This window comes from Pinus tabuliformis, chromosome X (assembly GCF_031772625.1).
Source record: "Pinus tabuliformis cultivar Carrire ecotype Pingquan chromosome X, CPIR1, whole genome shotgun sequence".
Taxonomy (NCBI): Eukaryota; Viridiplantae; Streptophyta; class Pinopsida; order Pinales; family Pinaceae; genus Pinus; species Pinus tabuliformis.
In genome coordinates this window covers 63736139-63742139 of record NC_142308.1, presented here as the reverse complement: position 1 = coordinate 63742139, position 6001 = coordinate 63736139, and positions in this window count along the sequence as shown.

Below are 6001 nucleotides of genomic sequence, written 5' to 3'. Positions count from 1 at the left end.
AAATAGAAATTACAATAAGTTGGCAGGTAGATTCAATAACCGCAGAAGCTTCTTCAATGGACAATGCTTTTCTTGCCATAATTTTGGTCACAAAGCAGCTCAATGTGTTGCATATAAAACAATCATGACTAGGGAAGCTCAAAAACAAAGAAGTATGACAGGGATGACAAAAAGGACCTATAACAACTTTTCGGTTCTTGAAAATGAAGTCGAATGTTCTATTTGCAATAACTTTGGTCATGAAGAATCTGAATGCAGGAGCAGGTTTCAGCAGAAAAAGGAGCAAGCCTCAAGCACCAAAACATGGAGAATAAAGGAACCTCAAACAGAAAGATGTGGAATAGCATTTTATGCAGAGGGACAGGAAAATCTATGGTACATTGACAGTGGATGTTCGAAGCATATGACAGGTGATAAAGAAAAACTTGAATCTTATTCTGTTCTAGAAAAAGGAAAGAAAGTCTCTTTTGGAAACGATACTCCTGCAACTATAAAAGGAAAAGGCATTGCTCAGTTAAAAGGAAAGGTCAAAGCTGGAAATGTTTTGTATGTTGATGGATTGAAGCATAATCTTCTAAGTGTCAGCCAGATGTGTGATCAAAGAACCGAGGTTATTTTCAGATCGAATGGATGTCTTGTTCGTGATCTTGATACAGGTAAAACAGTACTCAAAGGCAAAAGAACTCCAAATAATCTGTACATATTTGAAGAAGGACAACAACAATGCTATCTAAGCAAGGATGAAGAGCACTGGTTATGGCATCGAAGGTTGGGACATCTAAGCTTCTCACAAATAAGGAAAGCATGCAAATATCAGGCAGTTCGCGATCTTCCAGATATCAAAATTCCTGACAACACCATATGCAGATCATGTCAGTTTGGAAAACAAACCAGGACTAACTTTCCAGAGAAAGAAGGATCAGCTAGCATGCCTCTTGAGCTAGTACATACAGATACATGTGGTCCATTCAGGAAAAGAACACCTAGAGGAGAGGAATACTTGATATTATTTATTGACGATTTCTCCAGGTTTGTCTGGTTAGGACTTATGAAGCACAAAGATGAAGCATTCGAAAAATTCAAATCCTTCAAAGCCTTGGTTGAAAATGAATCAGGTCACAAAATTAAGTGCCTCAGATCCGACAGAGGTGGGGAATTTACTTCAAATGAATTTTTCGATTTCTGTGATGAACATGGGATAAGGAGAGAATTCTCTACAGCTAGAACTCCTCAGCAAAATGGAGTTGTTGAAAGAATGAACAGAACAATCCAACAAATGGCTCGTGCTATGCTTGATGAATCAGGAACTCCCGCAACTTTCTGGGGTGAAGCTGCACATGCTGCGGTTGTTATTCTCAACAAAACAAATGTCCGGGTGAACAGCACTCAAACTCCTCATGAGCTTTGGAGTGGCAGGACTCCTTCGGTAAAGCACTTCAAAATCTTTGGGAGCAAATGCTATATCAAGAATACTGATGAGCAGCTTGGCAAACTTGAACCTAGAGCAGATGAAGGCATTCTTCTTGGCTATTCTCCACATAGCAAAGCATACAAATGCTACAATAAAAGACTTGGCAGAATTGTTGACAGCATTGATGTAGTGGTTGATGAGAAGGGATATATTCCTAGGCAAGTACATCATGAAGATATAGAAGAAGATGAAGGCTACCCTCAAAGACAGAATAATGAAGAAGAAGAACCCCAAGGAGAACCTCAAGAAGAACCAGAGGAGCAGACAAGAATAGAAGAGAAAACTCCATCCAGATATGTTCAGAAGAATCATCCAGAATCTCAGATTGTGGGGCAGAAAGAAGCAGGTGTACAAACAAGAAGAACAGTTGCAGAAGCCTCAAGCTATTTGGCATTACTCTCCTCTACTGAACCACAAAATGTGAAAGAAGCATGCAAAGATGAATGTTGGGTGAAAGCAATGGATGAAGAACTTGAGCAAATCGAAAAGAACAACACTTGGGAGCTGGTTCCTAGACCAAAGGATAAGAATGTTATCGGAACAAAATGGGTCTTCAAAAATAAATTGAATGAAAATGGAGAAGTAATTAGAAACAAAGTCAGACTTGTTTGTAAAGGGTATGCGCAGCAAGAAGGAATAGACTTTGAAGAAACTTTTGCTCCTGTTGCAAGACTTGAGGCTATCCGAATGTTCCTTGCTCTCTCAAGTTTTCAAAACTTCAAAGTATTTCAAATGGACGTGAAATCAGCCTTTCTGAATGGAGACTTGGAAGAAGAAGTGTACATTGAACAGCCAGATGGGTTCATTCTTGGAAATGATCCAAATCTTGTATGCCGATTGAAAAAGGCTCTCTATGGTCTCAAACAAGCTCCAAGGGCTTGGTACTACCGGTTGGACAAATATCTTCATCAACAAGGTTTCTCAAAAGGTTCAGCAGATAGCAATCTGTATATAAAAGTTGAAAATGACAAATTGCTAATACTTGTTGTGTATGTAGATGACATTATTTTTGGCAGCAATGAAGAAGCTATGAGTCAAAGCTTTGCCTCGGTCATGCAGAAAGAATTTGAAATGTCCTTGCTAGGAGAACTGACATATTTCCTTGGTTTGCAAATCCAACAAAAGGAAGGAGGAATCTTTTTATCTCAAACCAAGTATCTCAAGCAGATTTTGAAGAAATATGGCATGGAAGATGCAAAACCAGTATGTACACCCATGGTCACAGGATGTAGTCTCAGTGCAAATGATGAATCTGCAGCAGTACATCAACCAACCTACAGATCTATGATTGGAAGTTTACTATATTTGACAGGTACCCGACCGGACATCATGCATGCAGTTGGAATAGTTGGAAGATTTCAGGCAAATCCGAAGTAGACTCATCTTCAGGCAGTAAAGAGAATTTTCAAATATCTTCAAGGGACTCAAAATTATGGCTTATGGTATCCTAGAGATACAGATCTTACTCTTCATGCTTATACAGATGCAGATTGGGCCGGAAGCGTGGATGACAGGAAAAGCACAAGTGGTGGTGCGTTCTTTATGGGTTCCAGACTGGTATCTTGGTTCAGCAAGAAACAGAGTTCCATTGCCTTATCTACAGCTGAAGCAGAATATGTTGCTGCTGCATCTTGTTGCACTCAACTCCTTTGCATGATGCAGACTTTGCAGGATTTTCAAATCACTTGTACTCCACCAATCCCCATCTTATGTGATAATACAAGTGCAATCAGCATCTCAAAGAACCCTGTTATGCATTCAAAAACCAAGCACATACCAATCAAGTACCATTTTCTCCGGGAACAAGTGCTTGAACAGAAAGTCAAGTTGGAGTATGTTCCTTCCAAGGAACAAGTTGCTGATATTCTCACCAAACCATTGCCCAGGGACACATTTGAATACCTCAGGCAAAAGCTGGGGGTTGTTGATGCATCATCTTATTGTTGAACATCTTCTTATTGGTGGTACAAGGCTCAGGGGGAGCACATAATGCATTGTTGGCATTATGGAGAAGGAGATCTTGGAAATAGTTGCAATATGTCTCTATCTCTTTCATGGTGGATTTCTGGTTATTTGTTGCAGATCTGGAGGAGCATGAGCTAAGGGGGAGCATACCCTTTGCCCTTGATGTCAAAGGGGGAGAATGAAGCTGAAGCTTGTAAGGTTGAGGTTGCCATCAAGTCCAAAGGGGGAGATTGTTGGCATTATGTTATCTGGTATGACTGTATGTTACAGATGTTGTACTTGATGGCAACTCCAGTGGTAAGGCTCTCAGTTTGTTGAAAAATTAAGAAGGACGCAGGCAATCGGTTCAGAAAGTGCGTCCCCGCAGGTATACCATGCAGAACCCGCGTCCAGGGACGCCGGCCAGCCGTTCAGGGGGTGCGTCTACCCAGTGCACACATTTCAAGGCAGAGAAAAGCACGTGGGGGTTTCTTTTGTGGTATCTAGCCGACGGTTTTATGTTTCTATGGTGTCGGCTCGTGGTATTGTTCCATGTTTTGGGGAGGAGCTTGCCTATATAAAGCAAAGGAGTTCATTTGGATTGAGGAATTTGTCTTGGGTTGAATATCTTATTTGGTGAGATCTAGTCCAGATCTAAGAGGGCGAATCTTCTAATGGACTGTGATCTCTATGGCGCATGATCAGATCTGTAGATCTGACTGTTTGGGTTTGTCCTGAAGCCTTCATATCATTTATATCTAAAGGGTCGCAGGTTCAGTGAAGGGAAAGTGCGCCGGGACGCAGGTACTGTAAAGGGCAAGTGCGCCGAGACGCAGCACAATAGAGAGAGACCTGCGTGGGGACGCAGGGCGATCAAGGTTCAGATGCGTCTCTGAAGCAGAAGGACGCGGCGCGATAGTGTTTTCAGGTGCGTCTCTGTAGCGAAAGACGCGGCGCGATAGTATCTTTGGGTGCGTCCCTGAAGCAACAGAACGCAGAGCAGTCAAAGGAACAGTGCGTGGGCACGCAGCGGAGCAGAAGGATATCTGTGTGTGGACGCAGAGTAGCAGAAGGTTAACGGCGTCTGGTCGCAGGCCACAGAAAGAAAAACTGCGTCTCTGTTTTAAGATGTTCTGTTGATTGAATTTCTCTATTGATAAGGTGTTCTGGGTTAGTTCTGTTGTTGCTGATCTGATATCTGTAGTGATCTATATCTGTTATGTACTTGTTGATCATCTGATGCTTTATGAAAAGAAGTAGGGGGTTGTAGCTCCCTTCCAGGAGTAGACTGGAAAACGAGAGAGAGAGAGAGTTGTAGCTCTCTGCAGGTTGCAGCCTGCGTACTGGTAAAGGACTGCACCAGTACAAAATCATTGTAAAAGAAGTTTCTAAATTGAAAGAAGATAGAGACATATTGCAGCAGGTGGTTTTCACCCACATTGGGTTTCCACCTTACATCTTGTGTTCTTTGGTGTGACTATCTGTTTTTCATGCTCATTATTTTATGGTACTGACATGCTAAAATAATTCAAAGATCAAATAAGGAAGATTTATTAAATTGCTAGATAATACTGATTCACCCCCCCTCTCAGTATTATTTCCAACACACTTGAACTCACCATAGATGACTAGATCTAGCTTCTGAGCAACAAAAACACCCTGTAAACCATTGCTTCGAAAAACCCTCAATTACTTAAAATTTAATTCCCTATATTATTAATAATTTAAAACACTTTTGGCATCTTTGAATGAAAATATTTAGTGAATATGTATACATGTGAGTATTGTTATGAGTGCCTTATATATTCAATCACTACAACTAAGTGGTGCGCAAAGTCTTCCTCACTACTTCATAATACCACATAAACACATTATTTAACATATCATAAAAGAAAATAGAAAAATAAGCTTTGATCCACACATGTGTACATCCAACATAATGTTCAACTAAATCTTAAAACTTTTGATTGATCTTAATAAAAATATCATAATAAATATACATGTGTGTGTCAATTATACTATACATACCTTTTACACTAAACACTACTTCCAAATAATTTCATGTCTATATTAAAATATCAAATAAATATATTATTAGAAAAACTAAATTTTATTATGAGGTATTATTCAACTATTTTCTCTTAATACCTTTATCATTACAATACCTAATAAATATATACTATTTTCTCTTAATACCTTTATAATTACAATACCTAATAAATATATTATTTTTAAAACCTTAAATAATTATGTTAAGAATAAAACTTTAAAATACATATAATTTTTTATTATTCGCTTTTATATTTTAATATTAATAAAAAAATAAAATTAATAAAAATATTTTAACAAACACTTTACCATTAACCATTTCATTTATTCTCCCAATACTTTACTGTTAATCATCCCATTTAATCTCAATCTCGCTATTACAGCTTCATCTTAGGAAAAGATCAACGCACATCATAATCCTTTATTCCAATTCATTTTGAAACAAGGACCCACGTTTTCCCTCCACTTTTCCTTTTTCAAACTGTCATGGAACCCCACATAAATTTATTCCAATGGACAATTTTTTTAACTTGTCAT